This window comes from Tamandua tetradactyla, chromosome 19 (genome assembly GCF_023851605.1).
Source record: "Tamandua tetradactyla isolate mTamTet1 chromosome 19, mTamTet1.pri, whole genome shotgun sequence".
In the NCBI taxonomy this organism is placed as follows: domain Eukaryota; kingdom Metazoa; phylum Chordata; class Mammalia; order Pilosa; family Myrmecophagidae; genus Tamandua; species Tamandua tetradactyla.
The window spans coordinates 49,136,589-49,160,266 of record NC_135345.1 but is presented as its reverse complement, the minus strand read 5'-3'; the positions used below and the strand labels follow the sequence as shown (position 1 = coordinate 49,160,266).

General features: G+C 43.3%; 1 long non-coding RNA gene and 1 other non-coding gene across 2 annotated transcripts in view; one reads left to right on the top strand and one right to left on the bottom strand.

The window, feature by feature from the left end:
* Positions 1–910: 910 nt before the first annotated feature.
* Positions 911–1,017, bottom strand: LOC143663805 (U6 spliceosomal RNA). The gene has a single exon (XR_013166186.1). It is a non-coding gene; the product is annotated as a U6 spliceosomal RNA (small nuclear RNA).
* An 8,970-nt stretch (positions 1,018–9,987) lies between these two features.
* LOC143663600 (uncharacterized) overlaps positions 9,988–23,678 on the top strand; it is a 55,730-nt gene continuing 42,039 nt past the window's right edge. Inside the window, exon 1 of the long non-coding RNA XR_013166065.1 lies at positions 9,988–10,136. This is a non-coding gene — a long non-coding RNA (uncharacterized LOC143663600). The remainder of the gene's footprint in view (positions 10,137–23,678) is intronic.

The window sequence follows — 23,678 nt, the reverse complement described above, 5'->3', positions numbered from 1 at the left end:
TGTATAATTATTCCAATATGCTTTTGGATTTGTTTTGCTAGTATTTTGTTAATGACTTTTTTGCATCTATATCCATAAGAGCTGTTGTTTCCTAATTTTATTTTCTAGTGTCCTCTTTATTTCACCTTGGTATGAGGGTTATATTGGTCTAATAGAATGGCTAGAAAGTGTTCCTTCATCTTTAATTTTATGGAAAAGTTTGAGCAGAATTGGAGTTAAGTCTTCTTGAAACATTTGATAGATTTCTCCTGTGAAACCATCTGATCATGGACCTTTCTTTTTTCGAAATTTTTTGATTACTGATTCAATCTCCTTACTAATAATTGGTTTGTTGATATTTCTATTTCTTCTTGAGTCAATGTATTTAGCCTGTGTGTTGCTAGGAATTTTTCCGTTTTATCTATATTACCTAATTTATTGGCATACAGCTGCTCATACTATCTTCTTATAGTCCTTTTTATTTCAGCAGGGTCAATTTTTTTTTTTTTTTTTTTTTAATGCATGGGCAGGCACAAGGAAATGAACCTGGGTCTCCGGCATGGCATGTGAGAACTCTGCCACTGAGCTACCATGGCCCATCCAGCAGCAGGGTCAATTTTAATCTTCCCCTTTTCATTTCTGATTTCTTTACTTGTATTCACTCTTTGTCTTTCTTAATCTAGCTAAGGACTTTTCAATTTTGTTGATTTTTTCCAAAGAACCAAGTTTGTTTGTTTTTTTAATTCTCTTTACTGTTTTGCATTTCTTATTTATCTCTATGCTCATCTATTATGCTCAAATAACCTTTGTTATACTTCCTTTTACTCATTTTGGGGTTAATTTTCTTTTCTTTTTTTTAGTAGTTCCAGTTTTATTTAGGTCTCTGATTTGGGGTCTTTCCTCTTTCTTTACTTTTCTTTTTCTTCTATTAAAAAATACAGAATACTTCACAGATTTCCATGTCATTTTTGTGCAGAGGCCATGCTAATCTTCTCTGTATCATTTCAATGTTAGTATATGTGCTGCCGAAGCAAGCACTCTTCTTTCTTGATTTAAACATTTATGCTATAAATTTCCCTCTCTGCACTGCCTTCACTGCATCCCTTGAGTATTAAAATGGTGTCTTTCACTTTCATTCACCTTAAGAGATTTTCTACCATAAGGGTTATTATGATAGGAAAGGCCAAGTGGAAGCCATTAGAACTTCCCCCTACCTAGCAGAATAGTAATTCAGAAGCAATATCAGATTCCTGGAGGGACTGCATAGATTAGTGCCACTCTTAAGGACTTGAAGGATGCAGGGGTGGTGATTCCCACCACACCCCCATTCAATTCTCCTATTTGGTCTATGCAGAAAATAGATGGTTTTGGAGGGTGACAGTGGATTATTGTAACCAGGTGGTGACTGCAAATTGCCACCACAATTCTGAATGTGGTATCATTGCTTGAGCAAATCAACACATTCCTGGCACCTGGTATACAGCTATTGATCTGGCAAATGCTTTTTTCTCAATAGCTGTATAGTAAGGATCATCAGAACAGTTTGTTTTAGCTGGCAAAGTCAGTAGAATACTATTCCTGTCTTACCTCATGGGTATATCAACTTTCCAGCCCTATGTCATAATTTTGTCTGCCTGGGACTTGACCATTTCTCCCTCCCACATGATATCACACTGCTCCATTATATTGATGATATCATGTTGATTGGACCTAGTGAGCAAGAAGTAGCAGCCACTCTAGACTTATTGGTAAGGCATTTTCATGTCAGAGAATGGGAGATAAATCCAACAAAAATACAGGGGACTTCCACTTCAATGAAATTTCTAAGTGCCCAGTGGTATGGGACATATTGCAATATCCTTTCTAAGGTGAAGGATAAGTTGCTACATCTGGCCCCTCCTACAATCAAAAGAGGCACAGCACCTAGTTGGTCTCTTCAGATTTTGGTGACACCATATTCCTCATTTGGGTGTGATATTCTGGCCCATTAACTGAGTGACTAGAAAAGCAGCTAATTTTAAGTGGGGACCTGAATAAGAAGAGGCTCAGTGACAAGTCCAGGCTACTGTACAAGCTGCTCTGCCACTTGAGCCTTATGATCCAGTAGATCCAATGGTGCTGGAGGTGTCAGTGGCAAATAGAGATGCTGTCTGGAGCTTTTGCCAGACCTCTATAGGAGAATCACCATGTAGGTCCTTAGGATTTTGGAGAAAAGCCTTACCATCTGCTGCAGATTACTCTCCTTTTAGAAAACATCTTTTGGCTTGCTATTGGATCTTAATAGAGACTGAATGTTTAATCATAGGCCACCAAGTTACCATGAGAACTGACTTGCCAATCATGACACATTGTCTGACCCACCAAGCCATGCAATTGAGCATGTGAGCATCACACCATCATAAAATGGAAATGGTATATATGAGATAGGGCCAGAGAAGGTCCTGAAATCACAAGTAAGTTATATGAGGAAGTGGGCCAAATGCCCATTGTCTGCACTCCTAATATATTACCTTCTCTTTCCCAGAACAAAGCTATGCCTCTTAGGGAGTTCCTTACACTGAGTTGACTGAGGAAGAGAAAACTTGGGCCTGGTTTACAGATGGTTCTGCATGATACACAGGTACTACCCAAAACTGGACAGCTGCAACACTAAAACCTCTTTCCAGGATATCTCTGAAGGATAGTGATGAGAGGAAATCCACCTTGGGTGGAACTTCAAACATTGTACCTGGTTGTTTATTTTGCTTGGAAGGAGAACTGGCCAGAGGTATATTTGTATACTGACTTATGAGCTGTTGCTAGTGGTTTGGCTAGATGTTCAGGGATTTGGAAAGAGCATGATTGGAAGATTGATCACAAAGATGTCTGGTGAAGAGCTATGTGGATAGACCTTTCTGAGTGGGCTAAAATCATGAAGATATTTGTGTCCCATGTGAATACACACCAGAGGGTGTCTTCAGTAGAGGAAGGTTTTAATAATCAAGGGGATAAGATGACCCATTCTGTGGGCACCAGCCAGCCTCTTTCCCCAGCAACTCTTGTCATTGCACAATGGGCATATGAACAAAGTAATTATGGTGGCAGAGATGGAGATTATGCATGGGCTTAGCAACACGGACTTCCACTCACCAAGGCTGATCTGTCTACAGCCACTGCTGAATGCCCAATCTGCCAGCAGCAGAGCCCCACACTCAGTCACTGATATTACACCATTCCCCAAGGTGATCAGCCAGCTACATAGTGGCAGGTTGATTACATTGGACCAATTCCATGTAGTGGGCAGTGATTTGTTCTAACTGGAATAAACACATACTCTGGATATGGTTTTGCTTTCCCTGCATGCAATAGTTCTGCCCAAACTACCATCCATGGATTTACAAATGCCTTATCCATCGTTATGGTGTTCCACACAGCATTGCTTCTGATCAAGGATCCACTTCACAGCAAATGGAGTATAGGAATAGGCACATGCTTATGGAATTCTCTGATCTTATCATGTTCCCCATCATTCAGAGGCAGCTGGGTTGATAAAACAGTGGAATGGCCTTTTGAAAACTCAATTACAGTGTCAATTAAGTGGCAATACCTTGCAGGACTGGGGTGATATTCTCCAGGAGGCTGTGTATGCTCTGAATCAGCACCTGCTGTATGGTACTGTTTCTCCTATAGCCAGGATTCACGGGTTCAGGAATCAAGGGGTGGAAATGGGAGTGACATCACTCACTATTACCCCTAGTGATCCACTAGGAAAATTTTTGTTTCCTGTTCCTGCAACCTTGAGCTCTGCTGGTCTACAGGCTTTAGTTCCAGAAGGGGAATGCGTCCACCAGGAGAAACAACAATGATTCCATTGAACTGGAATCTAAGACTACCACCTGGTCACTTTGGTCTACTTCTGCTCCTGGGTCAACAAGCCAAGAAGGGGAATACTTTCTGGCTAGAGTGATTGACCCTGACTGTTGGAGGAAATACGACTGCAACTACACAACGGAGGTAAAGAGGAATTTTCCTGGAATATAGGAGACCCCCTAGGGCTTCTTTTATTACTATCATACCCTGTGATAAAAATCAATGGAAAACTGCAACAACCCAATCCAGGCAGGACTACTAATGGCTCTGAAACTTCAGGAATGAAGGTTTGGGTCACCTCACCAAGCAAAGAGCCATGGCCAGCTGAGGTGTTTGCTAAGAGTAAAAGGACATGGAATGGGCGGTGGAAGAAGGTAATGATAATACGAATTATGACCATGTGATCTGTTACAGAAATGAGGACTGTAGTGGTATGACTATTTCTTTCTTGCTTTGTAATTAGTATCTATGTATTTATGCATAAATAAAATATCTTTGTTTTATCTCTTTATTCTATCCCCTTTATCATATGACATAAGCCGTTTTGTTCATGTTGTAGTATTTAAGTTGTTGGATATTAAGCTTGAGTGAATATTACCCAAGGACAATGGGTAATATTTAGGCAACTAAATTCATGTTTACTTTAATTCTCACTCTAACTGTGAGTAGTGAGAAACACAAATGGGATATTGTATTAGTTAGGGTTCTCCAGAGAAACAGAATCAGCAGGAGGTATCTCTAAGTATAAAATTTATAAAAGTGTCTCACACAACCGTGCAGATGTAGAATCCAGGATCTAAAGGGCAGGCCTGGAGCTGGCAGCTCCAATGTAGGTCTTATTCTGGAGAAGTTTAATGCATTTCCAGTCGTACACAGGACAGTTGAGAATTGTTAAGCAAGGGAAAAAATGTGTCTGTTATTGTTTTCTGTTTAGAGATTAAGCATGGTTTGAGTTGATATATGTAGCTCCAAGTTAACAAGGGGTGCACTGTGATGGTCAAGTTCATGTTTCCTGTGTTAACTTGGCCAGGTAGTGGTGCCTAGTTGTCTGGTCAGGCAGACACTGTCTTGTCTGCTGCTGTGAGGACATTTCATGGACTTAAATCATGACCATGTTGGCTGCATCCACAGCTGATTGCATTTGCAATGAGTGTCACATAGTGTCTTCTGCAGTGAGTGAAGCTTAATCTAATCACCAGAAGGCTATTAAGCAGGATTCAGAAGGGACAATCACCTTTTCTGCTTCAGCTAGCCAACCTCTCCCAAGCATATGTTGAGGACCTACATTGGAGCTGCCAGCTCCAGGCCTGCCCTTTACATCCTGGACTCTACATCTGCACAGTTGTGTGAGACACTTTTATAAATTTTATATTTAGAGATACCTCCTGCTGATTCTGTTTCTCTGGAGAACCCTAACTAATACAATATCCCATTTCTGTTTCTCACTACTCACAGTTAGAGTGAGGATTAAAGTAAACATGAATTTAGTCGCCTAACTCTTGTTTGCAACTTTTGTTATTGAAAGAAGAAATATTTCGAAACATATTTTGCTGCTAATTTTATTACTTATAATTTTTAAAATTAGTTATACAAGCACATAGCTTAATAACTGTTGTATAACTGTTTTAAACTTAAACAGTTTAAAAGGGCTTAAAAAAAGGAAAACAATAGCCTTCTCTGTCCCACATGCTTCTATCTTCAGTCTCTCTTTCACTAGAATCACTGTATATTTTCTGATTTTTTTGTTTTTAATATTTCTTGCCTCTCTATATCATAAAATTAAGTTGATATTTCTTGATTAAACAATTTTAGCTATTGTTTATGGATATCTTAGTAAGATAAGATGAATGTTTAACAATTCCTTTATCAGAGCACCTTCTTCTTTATTTTAGGATCCAATATCTTTTCAAACATCTGTGAGGTTATGGGTTAATTTTTAATTATAATCGCTCTCTTTAATCCCTGGTAATTGCTATTTCCATTTTAGCAAATTTTTCACATTTCTTCCTTCTGTTTTTTTCTCATGCCACAGAATTTTCTTTGATTTCTTGATTATCCTTTCATATTGAGGATAACTGGCAATGCTGGGTATATAGGTATGATTTGTCAGCTGGAAGACCTCACTTTAGAGTGAGTGAGCTGAAAACTGGCATTTTCCTGGGTAGTTGAATTTGAATAATCTTGCTTTAGGGGCAAATATCAGTTGTCCCACAGAGACCAATTTCAGTTTCATTATGCTTCTCCTTTAAAACTCTCTTTGGTGTTTTGCATTGCAAAGGGATATGGCTACAAGTTGAGGTAGATGGAATTATGTAACCCAAAAAAGATATTTTCTTGATCTCAATCTGTGCTCTTGTTGGTGTGAATGCATTTGTAAAGTGGATCTTTTGAAAATGTTGGTATTAGTTAAGATGTGGTCAAATTGAGTCAGGGTGGGTTTTTTTTTTTTTTTTTCAGCAACAACGCATTTATATATAAATATGGAGAGTGAGCAGGTTGAGTTCAGCAGCACTAGGATGGGAGCTTCTTTGCAGACGTGGAAAGGCTATTCCGAAAGGACATCAGATAATCAGTGTTGCCGAAGTGAGTTTTGCTTCTACCTTGCCAAGCTGCTGTGTCTTGGGCTGAAAGAAATGTCTCCTTGAGACCTGGATAGGTGATGGGGGTTCACCAAGGCGAGGCTGCTTCCTCACTTGCCCATGCAAAGGTCAGTCGTTTCCACCAAAGCCAGCAGCGAAAGGGCCCCCTAGCATAGCTGTGCTGCTGTCTCCTCCCACCGACCCACCTGTAGTTTGGGCAGGTGTCCCTGAGGTCCGTTGGTGGACAGAGGGAAGAGAAGGGCCCCCTAGCACAGCTGTCCTGCTGTGTCCGCCCTCTGACCCACCTGTCTTTTGGCCAGGTGGGCCCCAAGACCCTTGATGGGCAGAGGGAACTAAAATGCCCCCATGCACAGCTGTGCTGCTGTGTCCTCCCAGCGAACCACCTGTGTTTTGGGCAGGTGGGCCCCGGGTCCCTTGATGGGCAGAGGGAACTAAAGGGCCTGCTAGCCCAGCAGTGCTGCCATCTCCTCCCACTGAACCACCTGAATTTTGGTCAGGTGGACTCCAGTTCCCTTGGTCTAAAGAGGGAACTAAAGGGTCCCCGTGCCCATGTTGTGTGCTCTCAACTCCCACTGCTCTTGTACTAGGCATACCCTGGATGGTTGGTGTCTGTGGAACAGAAGTGATGCTGTCTCTACCGCTTGGCCCTTCCCCAAAGTTCAGAGCTCCAGATATGGAACTGGGTCGTGGGGCGGGCACACTGACCCCACAGCCTGTAATTCCCTTCAGGGCTGCAGGTCCTGTAAAGACAAGTGGTCCTCTATCAGTCTTTGCACCCAGTGAGCTGCTATCCCCAGTGCTGGGCATCCCCGTGGCAGTAGCAAAGCCAGGAGTCAGGGTTGTGTCATTGACGGCAGCACCTGTGTTGTTTCCATAGGCCCTCTTGGTGCCGACAGGGATCCCAAAGGTGAAACGTGGGAGTGTGAGTCCTGGAAACACCGGTTCTGTCATGCTGCCACTGGGTGGCTGGGCAGCAGGAGAGCTTATGCCTGCAGCTTGTGGTGGTGCTGCCAAGTTTGCCAGAGAGTAAGTGGGGCCAAAGCTGGTGGCTCCCAGCTGCTGCCCGATGGAGACCCCAAATGTGGGCTGAGGAGCAGCTCCTGGTGCAAACGGTAAGGTGTAAGTTGCAGCTGGGGTCCTGGCTGGCTGTGACGTCAAGCCAGTGCAGACTTGGCTTCAGGCAGTGCTGACATTCCGCTGTGTGTTTGTAGAAGTAGGAAGGGCATTGAGAAGTGGCAAGATGTTCTTCCAGGAGTAAGGAGGAGACTGGTGATGGATGACAGCCTGTGAAGGGGGTGTGGTATCCATAGGCGCAGGATCAGATGCAGCCTTGGACGCTGGGTGTGCCAAAATGCTGCCGGCTGGACGGAAGGTGGCCAGAAATGCAGTGATGGGGAAGCCAGCGAAGACAGGAGGACCGCCAAAAGTGACTCTCAGCGGCTGTCCTGGAGGGGCCCCAAAGATGGGCTGAGGCGTGATTCCTGAGCCAAAAGGAGGGGTGAAGATTGAGGTGGGTGTACCGCCCTTAGATGCACGTGGGCCGATGGAGCCAGGCGCCTTTGGAGAGGGGGTCCAGTTCATACTCTGATGGGCATGGGGAAATTGGAAGGAATTCTCAATGGGGCCTGGGGGAGACCTGAAAATGACAGCCAGGGAAGGGGGACTGGTGTCCATAGCCGTTTCCCCCGAATCTGAGGCAGGCTGGGAGGCCCGGTGTGGAAATGGGCTGGCTGTGGTGGTGGTGGAAGAGGCCATGGGAGTAAGGATGGGCTGGCTGGTGAAGCCAGAGGTGCTGGTGCCAGGGACTGTGGGTGGGGTCGGTAAAATGAAAGGCACGGGGTCTACACACATAGGGGTGGGTGACTGGTTTCTGAGGGTGGTGTGATTGGAGAAGAGGGTTAAGGGGCTAGGAGGTGTAGGGAGGTGAGGTGTCAAGGTGTCAGAACTGCAAGCGAGGGTGGAGGGCCACTGTTCTCAGGAAGGGGAGCCTGAGGGAGGGGAATGAATCTAAAGGGAGACAGGGATTGTGTGGGAACAGCCAGAGGTGAGGTAGGAACTGGTATTTGGTCAGGACTAGTTGGTGTAGGGGGAGGTACAGGGCTAGACAGGGTTGGGGACCTGGCATGGGGGTCACTCGAATCAGCTACTGCTGTAGAGGAACTGGCTGGAATCGGCAGGGTGACCACGGCTTGGGTCAAGGCCCCTGCACTCTGTGCAGCAGGCAGAGAGAAAGAAGGGGCAGGCTCAGCGACACTGCCCTCTGTCGTACCCTCAATCTCAACCTCCTCCAAGATGGTATTGTCCTGTTTTGGCTCAGTCTTCTTCTCCACATCTGTATCTTTGGGGCTGGCTACCCGAGGAAGCTTCTGAGGTGGGGGCAGTTCACCTCCACCCCACAACAGTGGCAGTGGCAGTGGCAGTGGCAGCGGCAGTGGCAGTGGCATCACCAGCTTCCTTTTAGAGCATCTGCACCTGGCAGGTGTGGGAGGAGGAGGAGTGCTGCTTGATGAAATAGCTGCAGGATTTTCTGTCGATGTCTCCTTCCCTGGCTGTGAACCTGGAGAGCTGAGCTGATGGCCTTCATCCAGCTGATGGGGCAACCCCTTTGGAAGCAGGGGACGGGGTGAGACTGGGCCAGGGAGCCCTGCTGCACCTGGATCACATCTTCCGAGAGACCTTTCCTTAAGAGGATCAGAGCTGCACTGGAAGGGAGGGACCATTCTCTCCGTCTCCAGTGGCGTGGATGTCGAGGGTATATCCTCACCGCTCTGGGGTGCCCTTCTGTGATCTTCCTGCTCTCTGGTTTCTGTGTGATCCTCCCCCTCTAGGGCCAACCCTTCGCTGCTGTCTCCTGGGCTCCTCAGTTCATCCTCCTTTAGGCAGGGATGCAGGAGGTGGCCTGATGGCACTGGCCTACAGGGGACGTCAGCCTGTGCAGGTGGCAAACACATGAGAGTCCATCTGTGCCCTGGACGAGGAATCCTCACTGTCCCAGAAGAGGGGCGGAACATCTTGGAATTTTGAGGAGACAACAGCGGCTTCTTCCGAGGATTCTCTCTGAACACAGACGGACATACCCCTAGAGAAGGGCATTGGCTCAGCTGGATGGGATAGCTCCTCTTCGGGGCGATGTCAAACCCAGACTGTGAGTTGCGGTGACCCTGGTTGAAGAGCCTGCGCACAGGGCTGGAGAGAGGCGCAGGGGCAGCAGGATGCTCCCGACCTACCACCAGTGGAGCACAACGGGGGGGGATGAACAGGTGGGCGACGGCTGGGACCAGGGCAGCGGCTGCACGCCAGGGGGCGTAGCTTGGTCAGTCTATTCCCCATGAAGGGCAATTTCGATCGAGGGAGTGGAGTATGAACCACGAGAGCGGTTGACTAGCGTCCAACTCCGCTGAGGCAAAAACCCAAATGGCACTGTTCAGCCAGAGCCATGTGACAGCAGCATCACCGGGACACGTAACAATGGGAGGGTGCGTGTGACATGGGCAGGGCAGGTGACGTGGGGGGGAGGACGCCTGGCAGGGGGAGGGCACTTGACAGCGGGAGGGTGCGTGATGGACATGGACGGGTGTGAGAGAAGGTGTGGGAGAAAAGATGCCAAAGGGCAACAGTTAAGGCCCAGTGGGGCTGCGAAAGTTCTGGGGAGGACATGCCGTCCCTTGGCCTGCCCAGATCCTGCACTGTACACAGCATCCTTCCCAGGTACAGATGGATTTCTTCACTTCCTTGGACCCCTTCGGTGAAAACAACACCTCTTCTTGGGTCACACAAGTGGCAATGCCCAAGAGAGGAGCTCAGCCAGGCTCTAGGATTCCCGAGCTCATGCCTTTAACGAAGAGACTGTAGTACCTTCTCATCATGTAGGCATTTGACATAATAATACACGCAGTATTGCGCACCATGACACGCCTCTAAAGAGCACATGCACTACCTTACTAGGTGTGCTTCTTTGGCTCAACTCATGAGTCCAACTTGGTGCCCAATGGTCTGCTCCAGTCTCCTCAGAAGATGTGGAGCGGGAACGCTCACTTGCCAACAGAGCACCATTGGGCATTGGATTTCTCTTCCAATCGAGTCTGGCTACACAGTTTGGAACTGGTCTGATTTATGATCTCCTTCCAGATACAGAGAGAAAGTGCATTCACGCTGTTGACCAAGGTTCACCTGTAATAAGTGGTAGCAGAGATTGACCTCAATAGAGTCATTTCCGAAAGTCTGATACATGGCTTCTCATGCTTTCCCTTAGTCCCATAGATACATTTCACTTTCACATCAGGAAAGCACGTATGACTTTGCCATAGGGCATACATAGCTGAAATATTAAGAATGTTGGCGGTACGCTTGGCAAGAAATACTTGAAGAATAGAGGTCAGCATCCTTCCTTTGAGGTGTGTGGTAGAATCTGCTTTCACAGGGTTTTTCTTAGCAGCTAATCAAGAAGTTTTTTGCTCTTGTCTCCAGCCATTAGGGTACCAAGCATAAGTCAGGGTGAAAGAGATTTCTGATTTCTTTTGCATTGTGTTTGGGGTAGAAGACAGTGCAGGACTCTGCCTTCCCTGTCAGGGTGGGTTTTAATCTGTATTACTGAAGGCTTTTAAAGAGAGGACATTCAGAAGCTAGTAATCTGAAGACACCAGAACCTGTGGAATCCAGGAGTCAGAGAAGCTACAGGAGAAAGATGCAGAGATGCAAGCCAAGGAACCCCAAGAAATGGGGCAAGCCAGCTCTAGAACACTCCAGATTCTGGGAGAAAGGATGCTCTATCAAGACTTTGCTGTTGGACTTCTAGCTTTAGAAACAGTGAGACAGTGACTGCTTGTTTAAGTCAATCCATTGTGTGATTTTTGTCATAGCTCTGCCAAACTAAGATGACATAGTTTGGGACTGCTTTCACTCCCTTTTCTTTATTAACCCAAATGTGTTGCATTTGGATGTTCAGCAACATCCACTGTGTTCCCTCTCCATCTTAAACTCTTAAATGTGTTTCCTGCTCTGTCCTGCCATCTTCCATAAATCTTGTCAGCTGAAAGCCCTCATCTCACTCTAATTATCATATTTACTTACAATTTATATACTTTATTGTCATTTTAAGGGAATCTGGAAGAGAAGAAAAAAATATGGATTTAGAATTCTGTCCTGAACCTAGAAGCCACAAAGTTCTTTAAAAATTAAATGTTATTATACTTTATTTTTATTTATTTATTTTTTGGAGGGTGCATGGTCTGGGAATCAAATCTAGATCTCAAGCATGAACAGCAAGCATTCTAACCACTTAACTATCCATGTACCCTATATTTTATTTTAAAAACAAATATATGGTCATTGCAGAAAACTTACAATATTCAGAGACATTTAAAGAGGAAAATAATCATTAGTAACAGCCTCCTCATTAATGATAATGGGATTTTGTTATATTTTCTTTCAAGGACACATCTCTTTTTACTTCTATTCTGTACTTCTAGCATACTTTAGTACCCTACTCTGATCATAGCATTGTGTGGCCAAAATTTTCCATGTTGAAAATTTTAAGGGAAACATAATTTTCCATTTTATGCATGGTTGTACCATAATATAATTTACTGTTCTCTCATAGTTGCAATTTAAGATGCTTCTTCCCCTAATGCTGTTACAAATAATGCTATATTGAAGATTCTCCCAAGACTCTTTATATTCAAATATCTTGTTATTTCTTGTGATTTTTTCATTAGAAATAAAAATTTCAATTAAAATTATAAAATATTAAAAGTTCATAAGTCATATACTGAATTCCTTTACAAAAAATGTCAATTACTTATCCATCAATAGCACATAAGAGGGCTATGCTCAACAAAAGCACTAAAGAGTACAATATTATTATTTTTAAAATTGCAATTTTGTAGGCAGAATTTGCAGTTATTTTTTCTGCTTTTTTTTAATCACTAATGAAGTTGAAGCCTTTCATTTTTAACTGTATATTCTTGTTTTCAATTTCATGAGTTATCCGCTTGGATCCTTTGCTGCTTTTTTACAATAATAGTATATAATGACTACATTTTAATATTTTGTACCAAAAAATCTGCTTTCTGTTGAAGATACCTAGAGATACCAACAGTTTTTTTTGGAAGTATTTCAGTGTACAGTTTGACTGAGATGCCCAGTTTTTATTTGTCTGTGAATATCGATATCATCTATATATATATATGGCTAAGCACATTGCCGAAATTTAAGAAGCAAATAAATGAATTACAAACACAAGAGAAGCATAAACCAATAAACACTTAGCGAGGATTGTAATGGTTAGAATCTAAGCCCAGGTAAACAATAGCGAAGATGGAATAGTGCAGTTTCTAGTATAGTGACTGGCATGAAGCTATCATTCCATAAATATTTGGTAAATGAGTAAGTCAGAGAATTGTGAGACAGCAGAAGATGGCAGAATCTGCTGACAAGATGCAGTCTTTCAGCCTATCCTGTGATTTGGAATTGTCCCTCTGCTTAAGTTTTTTTGCATTTCTAAAACTAATCATATTTATAACACTCCTTCTTGGTAATATTGTCAGAATTAATTAGCTGGTGCTGTCAAAAATAGTGTAAACTCTTCATATTAGAGTTGGGCAAATATAAGCAGTTCTCATCACTTATCACGCTTAGTGGAAAGGTTATTAAATTAGCATTCGAGGCAGATACAATTTCAAAAATTAGTGTTTCTTTAAATAGTAAATGATGTGTTTGTTTCTATAGCAATATCTTCAAAGTGTTTTAAAATTCTCTTTTTGGCAAGAATTATTTTCCAAAAACTTTTATTTGTAAAAACAGTATAAGATTACATTGAGGATAATTTTTGGGAAAAAAATGGAAATGACATCATTGTGAGTTATAGTTGCTACTAATTCCTTTAACTGTTACATTTTCTTAACTGTTAAGGGATATATATACATATTCATTAGAGGCTGTCATGGACAACTCCAACTGGGTAGGAAAGTTAGTATTTTTTCAGTGAATGTGACTTATAAATGCAAAAATTAAATCTGAATGAAATAATAAGATTAGGGATAACTCATTTCAGTTGTGTATCCTGATTTATAAATTCATTTTTGACACCCTACTAGTTCCAAGCTATTGAATTTATCTGTGTCACATATCTTGTCTATGTTCCATCCTTTGGGCAAATTCCTCTCCTTTGTCCATGAGTTTCCAGACTACAGGGTCAAGAACATGAGCTAGGCTGGTCTGTAAGAACAGCCTTTAACTGCGGGAACAGTAATGGCTCTAGAAATATTTTTAGGGGATTAATATAGATATCAGTAGAAAAGAGATTGTGTTGCTTTTGTGACAGGAATATTAGTTATAAGGAAACAACAAAACTAGATCTCCCATCTTTGTCAAAATGTGGATGCAATCTGTTTGAGAATGAGGAGGCAGGATCTTATTGACAACAGTTGAACCTATGGACCCAGCCAAGCCTGAGACAAGAACTGCCATGTGCACATTCTTAATAAATGAAGTAATAGATTTCCAGTCTAGCCTAAGATAATCTGGGTTGGTTTTCTATTTATTAAAGAATAGTGGCTTATGTAGGCACTGGATATATAGCTTCCATCTTCAAACATCTCAAAATCTAGTATGTGAACAAATAGAAAAATAAATCCTTACGACACAGTGTAAATCAGTGTAGAAGGGGTCAGTGAGGGCAGGGAAGCCTTGCCAGAGTGACCTGTTTAGAGCCATTGAGATAAGAGAGACACCATAACACTTTTAGAAAATAAATAAATAAATAAATAAAACCATTTGATATGAGCAGGAATGATGTATATGAAAAAATGGGAGGGGATTAAACTGAGAAGTTGTGTGAGGCTCTTGATGCCAGTGTTCTAGTTTGCTAGCTGCCGGAATGCAACACACCAGAAACGGACTGGCTTTTAAAAAGGGGAATTTAATAAGTTGCTAGTTTTCAGTCCTAAGGCTGTGAAAATGTCCCAATTAAAACAAGTCTATAGAAATGTCCAATCAAAGGCATCCAGGGAAAGATACCTTGGTTCAAGAAGGCCAATGAAGTTCAGGGTCGCTCTCTCTCAAGTGAGAAGGCATATGGCAAACATAGTCAGGGTTTCTCTCTCGGCTGGAAGGGCACATGGCAAACATGGCATATGGGGTCATCTGCTAGCTTTCTCTCCTGGCTTTCTGTTGCATGAAGCTCCCCAGGAGGCGTTTTCCTTCTTCATCTCCAAAGGTCACTGGCTGGTGGTCTTTCTGCTTCTCGTAGCTATATCATTCTTCTCTGCTCTCTCTGAATCTCCCACATTCCCCAAAATGTTTCCTCTTTTATAGGATTCCAATAAACTAATAAAGACCCACCCGAATAGGTGGAGACCTATCTAATCCAATATAACAAACACTCTTGATTGAGTCACATCTCAAAGGAGATGATCTAATTATAGTTTCAAACATACAGTAGTGAATAGGGATTAGAAGAAACGGCTGACTTTACAAAATGGGATTAGGAGTAAAACATGGCTTTTCTAGGGTATTCATTCTTTCAAACTGACACAGCCATGATGACAAGTTCAGATTTTATCCATAAATCACTTGGGGGCTCTTTATATATTTAAAGGAAGGCAATGGCATTAGCTTGTTTGATATTTTAAAAGATAATTCTTGGAACTGTGAAGAACAGATTTGATGAGAGTGACAGTGGTAGAAATGAGACCAAGTATAGAACTATTTGTAATCATGCAGGTTAAATCCATGAGAACATGAACAAAGAAGTGGCAGAAGGGAAGAAGTGCTTTCAAGAAGCACTTTGGAGATGGGACAAAGAGAATTTGTGAGAGATTGGAGGTGGGAGGTAAGGATGTAGGTGGAGACTAGGGGTTGGCCCTCCACAATACTGGATCATGGGGTTTGAGTCAAATGCAGGCCCACACATGAATGTTCAGTAGCTATAAATAAATAGCCTGGTAACTAAAATATTTTCTATTCTCCTATCTTGATAAATATAACTTCATAATGACAATATGTGTAAATCTATGGTTTTTATATGACAACGTTGGCCAAATATCAGACAAAATTTCATTAGTATTGTACAAGTCTATGTGTTCTAATCGGCAATATTTGGTGACAATAATGGCTTACAGAATTAAAAACATTATATGTAATTGTATTCAAAGTATGCATAATCTGAGATTTCTTTAATAAAATTATAATTTTAAGTAAATTTTAAATATAAAATTATTTTTAGAAAATATTTTATTTCCAAAGCAACTATTAAAATTAAAAGTTAAAACAAAAATTATAATGAATATCATAATTTTAAATACAATGTTAATATTCAACAGCCATCTAGTTGCCAATGTAAAGAACATATATTGTTTCCTCTAGACATTTATACATACAAATTTCAGAGTAATATACATTGTTAGTACTGCTAAATGTTCAGCACTCTCCATGTGCAGCTATAGGAAATGTTATACTAGTTTTTTTAGTACTTTTGGAACTACAAATTGAAACACAAAGAGAACAAGAAAATGGATACTTGGCACTAATGTGAAATTATATTCTATTATTTCAAGAATCCATTGTATTCATGCAATCTAAGGAAGCATTTGACAAGTTCATTAATTTTTCTTTTCTTTTTTTCTAAGCACTTTCACAGCTCAATTCCTCATCTACCCCAAAGAAGGTCTTTCTCTGAAGTTTGGGTGGTGCAATCCCCCTGCCATCCCATAATTCAGACGTGTTCCCTTTTGTTTCAAGAATATAGAGGAAAGGGTGTGAGAAATATTCAATGGCTTCTGAAGGGTATAGATCAAGAGAGATGATATTAGAGGAACAATTCATCTCATGCCAGTGCTGAGTGCCAGATCCAGAATGAGGGAGGAGCCCATTGCTTCCTGAATAACGTGTGTGCATGTGTGTGTGTCTTGTGTGTGTGCTGATATACAGGACTCTTTACAGTGTAGCCTACTGCAGAGGTTCCTCTTTTCTTAGCTTAAGAGTGTATTTTTACTTCAAGAGTCTGGGTCACAGGTGGGCAATTGACCAAGAGAGGGATTATATTAGCAACAGGGAACAGGTGTGGGAAAAAATTATAGTCTAAGTTTGGGGCAAGTTAATTCTGAGATAAAAATGGGGTATCCAAATTGAGAGAGTTGATAGAAACACAGATCTGGGCCTCTAGGATTAAGCTTACATTATAAACTTAGGAGTTGTCAGCCTTGTCAAGTCTAGGGGGTCCGAGTTCAAGGTTCCATCCTCATATGCTTGTGCTAAGGGAGGAGAAGTAATCTCTCTGATCAGATCTCAGATGCTAAATGGGCTGTATCAACCTATGATGAAGTAAATTTGTGATTTAAATGACTAGCACGGTTTGAATTTCTCTTTCATCTCTCCTGTACACTTGCAGTTCAGTAACTTGCCTATTTCAACAGCCCTGGAGCTTGCTTACTATCCTTTTTTGCACATCTTCTGCCTCTCCCTTCCATGAAATTGGAATGTGATAGTATTGAAAACCTACTTTAGGTATCAAGAATCTAAAGAAAGGGAGGAGAATCCAAAATAGAGAAAGTGCCAGGTGAAGCTTTAAAGGTTCCAGCTTAGAACTGTTATAAGCTTTGAGGTTTAAAGCCAAAGACAGCTCACACAAAAAGCTTCTTTCTTTTATTTGCCATTATTAGGCATATATCTCATGAGAACAGTGATGTGGTATAGACTAAAATTTCAGTATTACTTAATAACCAGTCCATCTGAGATTTGTGAAATCTCACTTTTAACATTAAATGCCAGTATATTAGATGATCAAACTCTTATTATTTCTTATATGATTATTAAATAAGCTCAAATGGGAACATTTTCAAAAGGCAACAAATGTGTGTGCAACGAAAAGGAAATTTCATCTCAGTCTAGGTCACTGGCCTCAGCTGTCAACACAAATGGGAACATCCTGCATATTATTCAGTGCTATACTTTCTCATTTAACAATAAATGATGGAAAACTCTGTTGCTAAATGTGTCAGTACATATATATTTGTTCACATATTCATTTACAGAATAAACTCCAAGAACTTAAATTTTCAAACCAAGGGGTGATATGCCTTTTAAATTCTGCTAGTTATTACCAAATTGTCCCCTAGAGAGATTACACCAATTTGTGTTCTCTTCACCAACATATGAAAATGTGTGATTAATTTTAGTAAGTATTTTAATTTTGTGAATCTGGATGGTATATGGTGGTATCCAGTTTTTGTCTCTAAAATACATTTTCTTGATAATGAGAGAGGTTTTATACATTGGTAATATTTCTTTATTATACAATTTACACATTTTTCTATGGAGTGGTGATCTATTCTTTTAATATGTAGAAACGTTTTATGTATTCAAAAAATATAGTCCTTCTCTGGGTTTTTAATTTGCCCTTTTACTTTGTAATAGTATGTTTTCTGTGCTAGCATTTGATAATTCATCTATATGTAACTTTAACAACATTTTCCTGTATAATTTCTGAGGAGTGTCTTGTGAAGAAAGTCATTTCTTACTACAAGATCATAAATGGATATATTCATTTTTTCCTTCAATTCCCTTATGATATTAATTTCCATATTTCTTTCTTTGCTATATCTAAAATTTATTATTGTAAAAAGAGTGGTGTTGGAATCTAGCTTTATTTATTCCAAATTGCTAGCAGTCATTCCAATAATAATAAAAAAAAAAATCCATCTTTTTCTCACTGATGTGAAATGCCATATTAATTTATTTGCTAAATCCCAATATATATTTAGTTCTATTTCTGATCTTTGTTTCTTTGATCTCTCTACCTTTCTCATATCAAGAAAGATAAAGTGAACATTTTAAAAGATAAGCAATCTACATGAAACAGATAGGATAGATTTTATATAAATACACAAAACCTATGCCCAGATAAACATAAAGTCAGCAAAGGATATGTATAGATAGTTTACAGAAGAAAAGGAAAATGTTATGGAATTTGAAAGATATTCAAGTTAACTCAATATCAAAGATGTACAACTTAAAATTATAATTATATTCCATTTTTTCTATCCTATTGAAAAAAGTTAAAATGTTTGATTTTAATGTTTGCTTAAAAACAGGCACTTCTCTGTGGAGAGCCGCCTCCCGGGTCGGGCCTAGTGGACACGCCGCAGCCTGCCCTAGAGTTCCCCCCGCCCATCGAGTGAGCCAAGATGGCACCCGATCGTCACTTCCGCCCATGATGTACACGCCCGCCTCTCCTATCCACCTATCCCAGCCTTGTACGTGTAGCTCAGCCATTGGTAATCACCACACTATATCTAGGACCCCGGGCGGGAAGTCGGGGAGACAGCCCGCAGAGAGCCGTGCTTGACGGCCGCATAGAGGTTGTCCCCCGCAGGGAGTCTCCCCCCTGCGTGAGAAATGTAACAAGGTGTGTAAGCTTAGCTCCAGTAAAACTTGGCACTTACGACAAACCTGGAGGAGTGTGTCCGAGTCTTTTTCTTCAGCGTCTTCCCCCGCCGGCCGGGGACCAGAGACCAAGAGAAGAAGCTCCGGACAAGTGGTGGCCCATACGGGGAACATCCTCGCGCCTCTCCTGATTCCTCTCAACCTTTGCGCCTGATCACCGCGAAGAGGTAAGTGTCTTTGCTTTACTTGAGGGTTAAGGCCCGTGGGTACTCAGGCCACCCCGGGGGAGAGCTCGGTAGACGTCACCGAGCACGCTTGAAGCTAGTGCCGACTGCAAGCATGGGGCAGTCTGAAAGTTCCCGGTCTGCCTCGTTTACGGACGGTTCTTGCAGAGGCAGGCCGTCGGAGCCAGGCGCCTCATCAGACAGCTCGGACTCAGCATCAGAGGACGGTGAGGGCGTGGGGACAAATGAAAACCCGTTAATTGAGCTAGAAACCTGCCCACGACCTTCCGCCCCGCCCGCACCCGCGAGCGTGACGCGGGGGCCTTTGGGGGGAGGCCCTGGTGTTTCCGCCTTAGACCCCCGATACGGGCTCCCCCTAGTGGCCGACTCGGGTAACTGTCATGATTCTTTTTCACCCCCTCCAGAAGGTAACCCTGAATTTCCGGAGCGCTGGCAGGAGGAGGGACCACTTTGCCTACCTCCGCCGCCCGCGTATACAGCCCCACAGGGCCGCTCGTTAGCTCTTGGTAGGGGGAGATTCTTTTGGAGATGGAACCCTTTTAATGCGATAAGTGCTAATCAGCCAACAGGCATGTTTCCAGTCCTTATTAATCCTCCCGGTAATAACCAGTATGAGGCCTATGACTATAAAGTGTTAAAAGAATTAAGACAAGCTGTTCATCAGTATGGCCCGAATGCACCATTCACTCTAAATATGGTTGAGAACCTCTCGGCACTAAACCACACGCCCGCAGACATTTATCAGCTCGCTCGTGCTTGCTTGCCTCCAGGTCGGTACATCGACTGGAAAGCGTGGTTTGAGGAATTAGCGGAAGAACAAGCGGCAAAGAATGCCGCAGGGAGGCGGGGTGGGTGGAATGCCGACATGCTACTAGGAAAAGGCACCCACGCCCACAATCAGACGGGGTATCCACAAGAAGTCTATGCTCAAGTCTTCCGCTGCTTTGTGGGAGCATGGAAAAAGCTGACCGGGGAAGGGGAAGCTCAGGCCTCGCTTACCAGCATTCACCAAGGACCCACCGAACCATTTGTAGACTTTGTGGCAAAAATGCAGACCGCAGCAGAAAGAATCTTTTCTGACCCAGGGGTAGCAGAAACAGTTATCAAACAGATGATATTCGAACAGTGCAATAAAGAATGTAAGGTTATTCTTGCACAAAATCGAGGGAAGTCCCTGACAGATTGGGTTCGCCTCTGTAGAGATGCTGGTAGCCCTTTAACTAATGCAGGTCTTGCTGCCATGCTAGCTAGCTCTCTACATGTGGACACAGGAGACTCAGGGGGTCCTGTGGTAAGGCCTAAAACCTGTTTTGGATGTGGCAAACCAGGTCACTTTAAGAGGGAATGTCCCGGTAGAGCCCCTAATCAGCGGCAAAATGAACCCCGAGTCCAAAGCAAACTCTGTGGCCGCTGTAGAAAGGGACCCCATCGTGCGGAAGATTGTAGATCAGCCTTCAGCGCAGAAGGGGAGCGTCTCTCTGGAAGACCAGAACAGCCCTCAAAAAACGGGCGGAGGGGGCCCCCCAATACGGAGGGCCCCCGCCCTGCTCCTCTCCGCTCCGTGCGTCCCCCGGGTCCGCAGGATTGGACCTCTGTGCCACCTCCCGACTCGTATTAACCCCCTCCATGGGTGTTCAGCTAGTGAAAACTTCCTTTAAAGGGCCCTTACCCCAAGGGGCTGTTGGGTTAATATTAGGGAGAGCGTCCACGGCCCTAAAAGGACTAACAGTTATACCAGGCGTGATAGACTCAGACTTCACCGGCTCCCCCCAAATCATGGTTCAGTCACAGCAAGGCACCTTAGTCATTGCAGAGGGCGATAAATTGGCACAACTCCTGCTCCTGCCTAGTTTACATGCTGCCTTTCCAAGCAGACCCGACCTAAGGGGAGACAGAGGATTTGGATCGTCTGGGGAAATCTTTGAAGGTTTACATATGTCCCTAGAGAACCGACCCATGTTGACACTCAAGGTGCAAGGCAGGCCCTTCCTGGGCCTGCTGGACACCGGAGCTGACCGATCTATTATACGGCAGCAAGACTGGCCCGCCTCTTGGTCGCTATGCAAAGCGGAAGAAATCCTCACAGGGATCGGGCAGTGCTCTGCTCCCATGATAAGTGCCTCCGCCCTTCACTGGGCAGATGACGAAGGACATCACGGCTCTTTTCAGCCTTTCGTGCTGGCTTTACCCGTTTCCCTATGGGGAAGAGACGTACTGACACAAATGGATCTTACCCTAACAACTAATTATTCCAAAACAGCCAAGGACCTTCTAAAAGGTATGGGATACGTCCCCGGAAAAGGATTGGGGGCCTCCCTGCAAGGACGCCCAGCGCCTGTACAGACCATACCCAATCCAGGCAGGCAGGGCCTGGGTTTTTCGCGGGGGCCACTGAGGGAAGATTCCCACCCACCCCAATAAAAATAACTTGGAAAACATTGACCCCTATTTGGGTGCCTCAGTGGCCCTTGCCGCAGGAAAAGCTCAATGCGCTACACGCGCTTATATCAGAACAGCTAAAAGAAGGTCATATCATTCCGTCCTCATCCCCTTGGAATACACCTGTATTTGTCATAAAGAAAAAATCAGGGAAATGGAGACTATTACATGATTTAAGAGTCATTAATAACTGTATGGAACCCCTAGGACCTGTTCAAACGGGGTTACCCTTGCTCTCCGCCTTACCGGAGCATTGGCCTGTCTTTATACTAGACCTTAAAGACTGTTTTTTCTCAATCCCACTTCACCCTGAAGACACCCCAAAGTTCGCCTTTACCATACCTTCCCTTAACCAGGAAGGGCCTAGTCAACGATTTGAATGGACAGTCCTGCCCCAGGGCATGACCAATAGCCCTACTATGTGTCAACTGTACGTTGCCGCACGGTTAACTGATACCCGGCGACGTTTCCCTCGAGTGAAAATCATTCACTACATGGACGATCTTTTACTAACTTCTGCAGACTTACCCCTCCTTCAGGCAGCGCTGTCACATCTAGTGCTGATGCTCAGAAATACCGATCTCATGATTGCTCCTGAAAAAATTCAAATGGCTGATAATGCCACCTTCCTGGGAGCGAAGCTTTCGCCCACTCAAGTCTCCCCCCAAAAGGTGTCTCTTAGAACAGACACTCTTAAGACCCTAAATGACCTGCAAAAACTAATGGGGGATATCAATTGGGTTCGCCCATACTTAAAACTACCCAATGCCACACTGGCACCTTTATATGATTTGTTGAAAGGAGACCCAGATATAACCTCTCCCCGGCTTCTCACTCCCGAAGCACGGCGAGCACTAGCTAAAGTAGAGGAGGCACTCAGCACCGCTGTCATAAAAAGAATAAACCCCCATGAACCTTTTGAAGCCTGCCTGCTGCCCACAGAACTGCAGCCTACGGCAGTGCTGTGGCAACAAGGACCACTACTCTGGGTCCACCCCGGAATCTCCCCCAGAAAAAGTTTAGAACATTATCCCACAGCGGTTGCAGAATTGGCCTCAGAAGCCCTAAAAAGAGCAGTGCAACACTTTGGCCAACACCCTAAAAACCTCAGAGTGCCATACTCTTCCCGGCAACTCGAAACGCTTACTGGGTGCATAGACCAATGGGCTATTCTCAGGTGTATTTTTGCAGGAAATATTGACAACCAATACCCGAAAGACCCCCTCTTGCAATTTATTACCCAACATCCAATAATTTTTCCTAAAATAACTTCACCTAAGCCACTAGTGAATGCCCTCACCGTATACACGGATGGTTCCAGCTCTGGTTCAGGAGCATACTGTGTAGAAGGGAGTACTCCCAAGACAGTATTTTTTCAACCACAAAGACCTCAGTGGGTAGAATTACAAGTCATTATCACTGTCCTGAAAGAAATCACCGATCCTCTAAATATTGTATCAGACTCCCTTTACGTAGTGAATTCTGTAAATATTTTAGAAACGGTGGGCGTTATAAAGCATTCTTCCTCAGTAAGACTATTCTTCCTCAAACTTCAGGAAACCATATATTCCCGGCAATGCCCCTTCTTCATAACCCATATAAGAGCTCACTCAGGCCTGCCAGGTCCCATGGCGCAGGGAAATCGCCTAGTAGATAAGGCCACTCGGCAACCACATATTTTCCCAGTGCTGACACCATATCAGCAAGCACAGGGATTCCATACTAAATTTCATGTCAATGCAAGCACCTTGGCCAGACGGTTTCAAATACCGCGCGCAGCTGCCCGAGATATAGTTAGAGCCTGCAATAATTGTTCCGAGCAAAAGGCAGCCCCTTCACTGGGCATCAACCCCAAAGGTCTCATCCCAGGTGACATTTGGCAAATGGATGTCACTCACCATGCGGAATTTGGCAAAGTGAGATATTTACATGTATCTATAGATACATACTCCCAAATACTATTCGCCACGGCTGAGACCGGAGAAAAAGTTCACCAGGTTATTTCGCACTGCCTTGCTGCTTGGGCAGCATGGGGCAAGCCAAAATTGTTAAAAACAGACAATGGACCAGCTTACACCAGTCAAACCTTTCAAAGGTTCTGTGATACTATGGAGGTGCAATTAAAGCATGGCATCCCTTATAATCCTCAAGGACAGGGAATCATCGAAAGAGCACATAGGTCTCT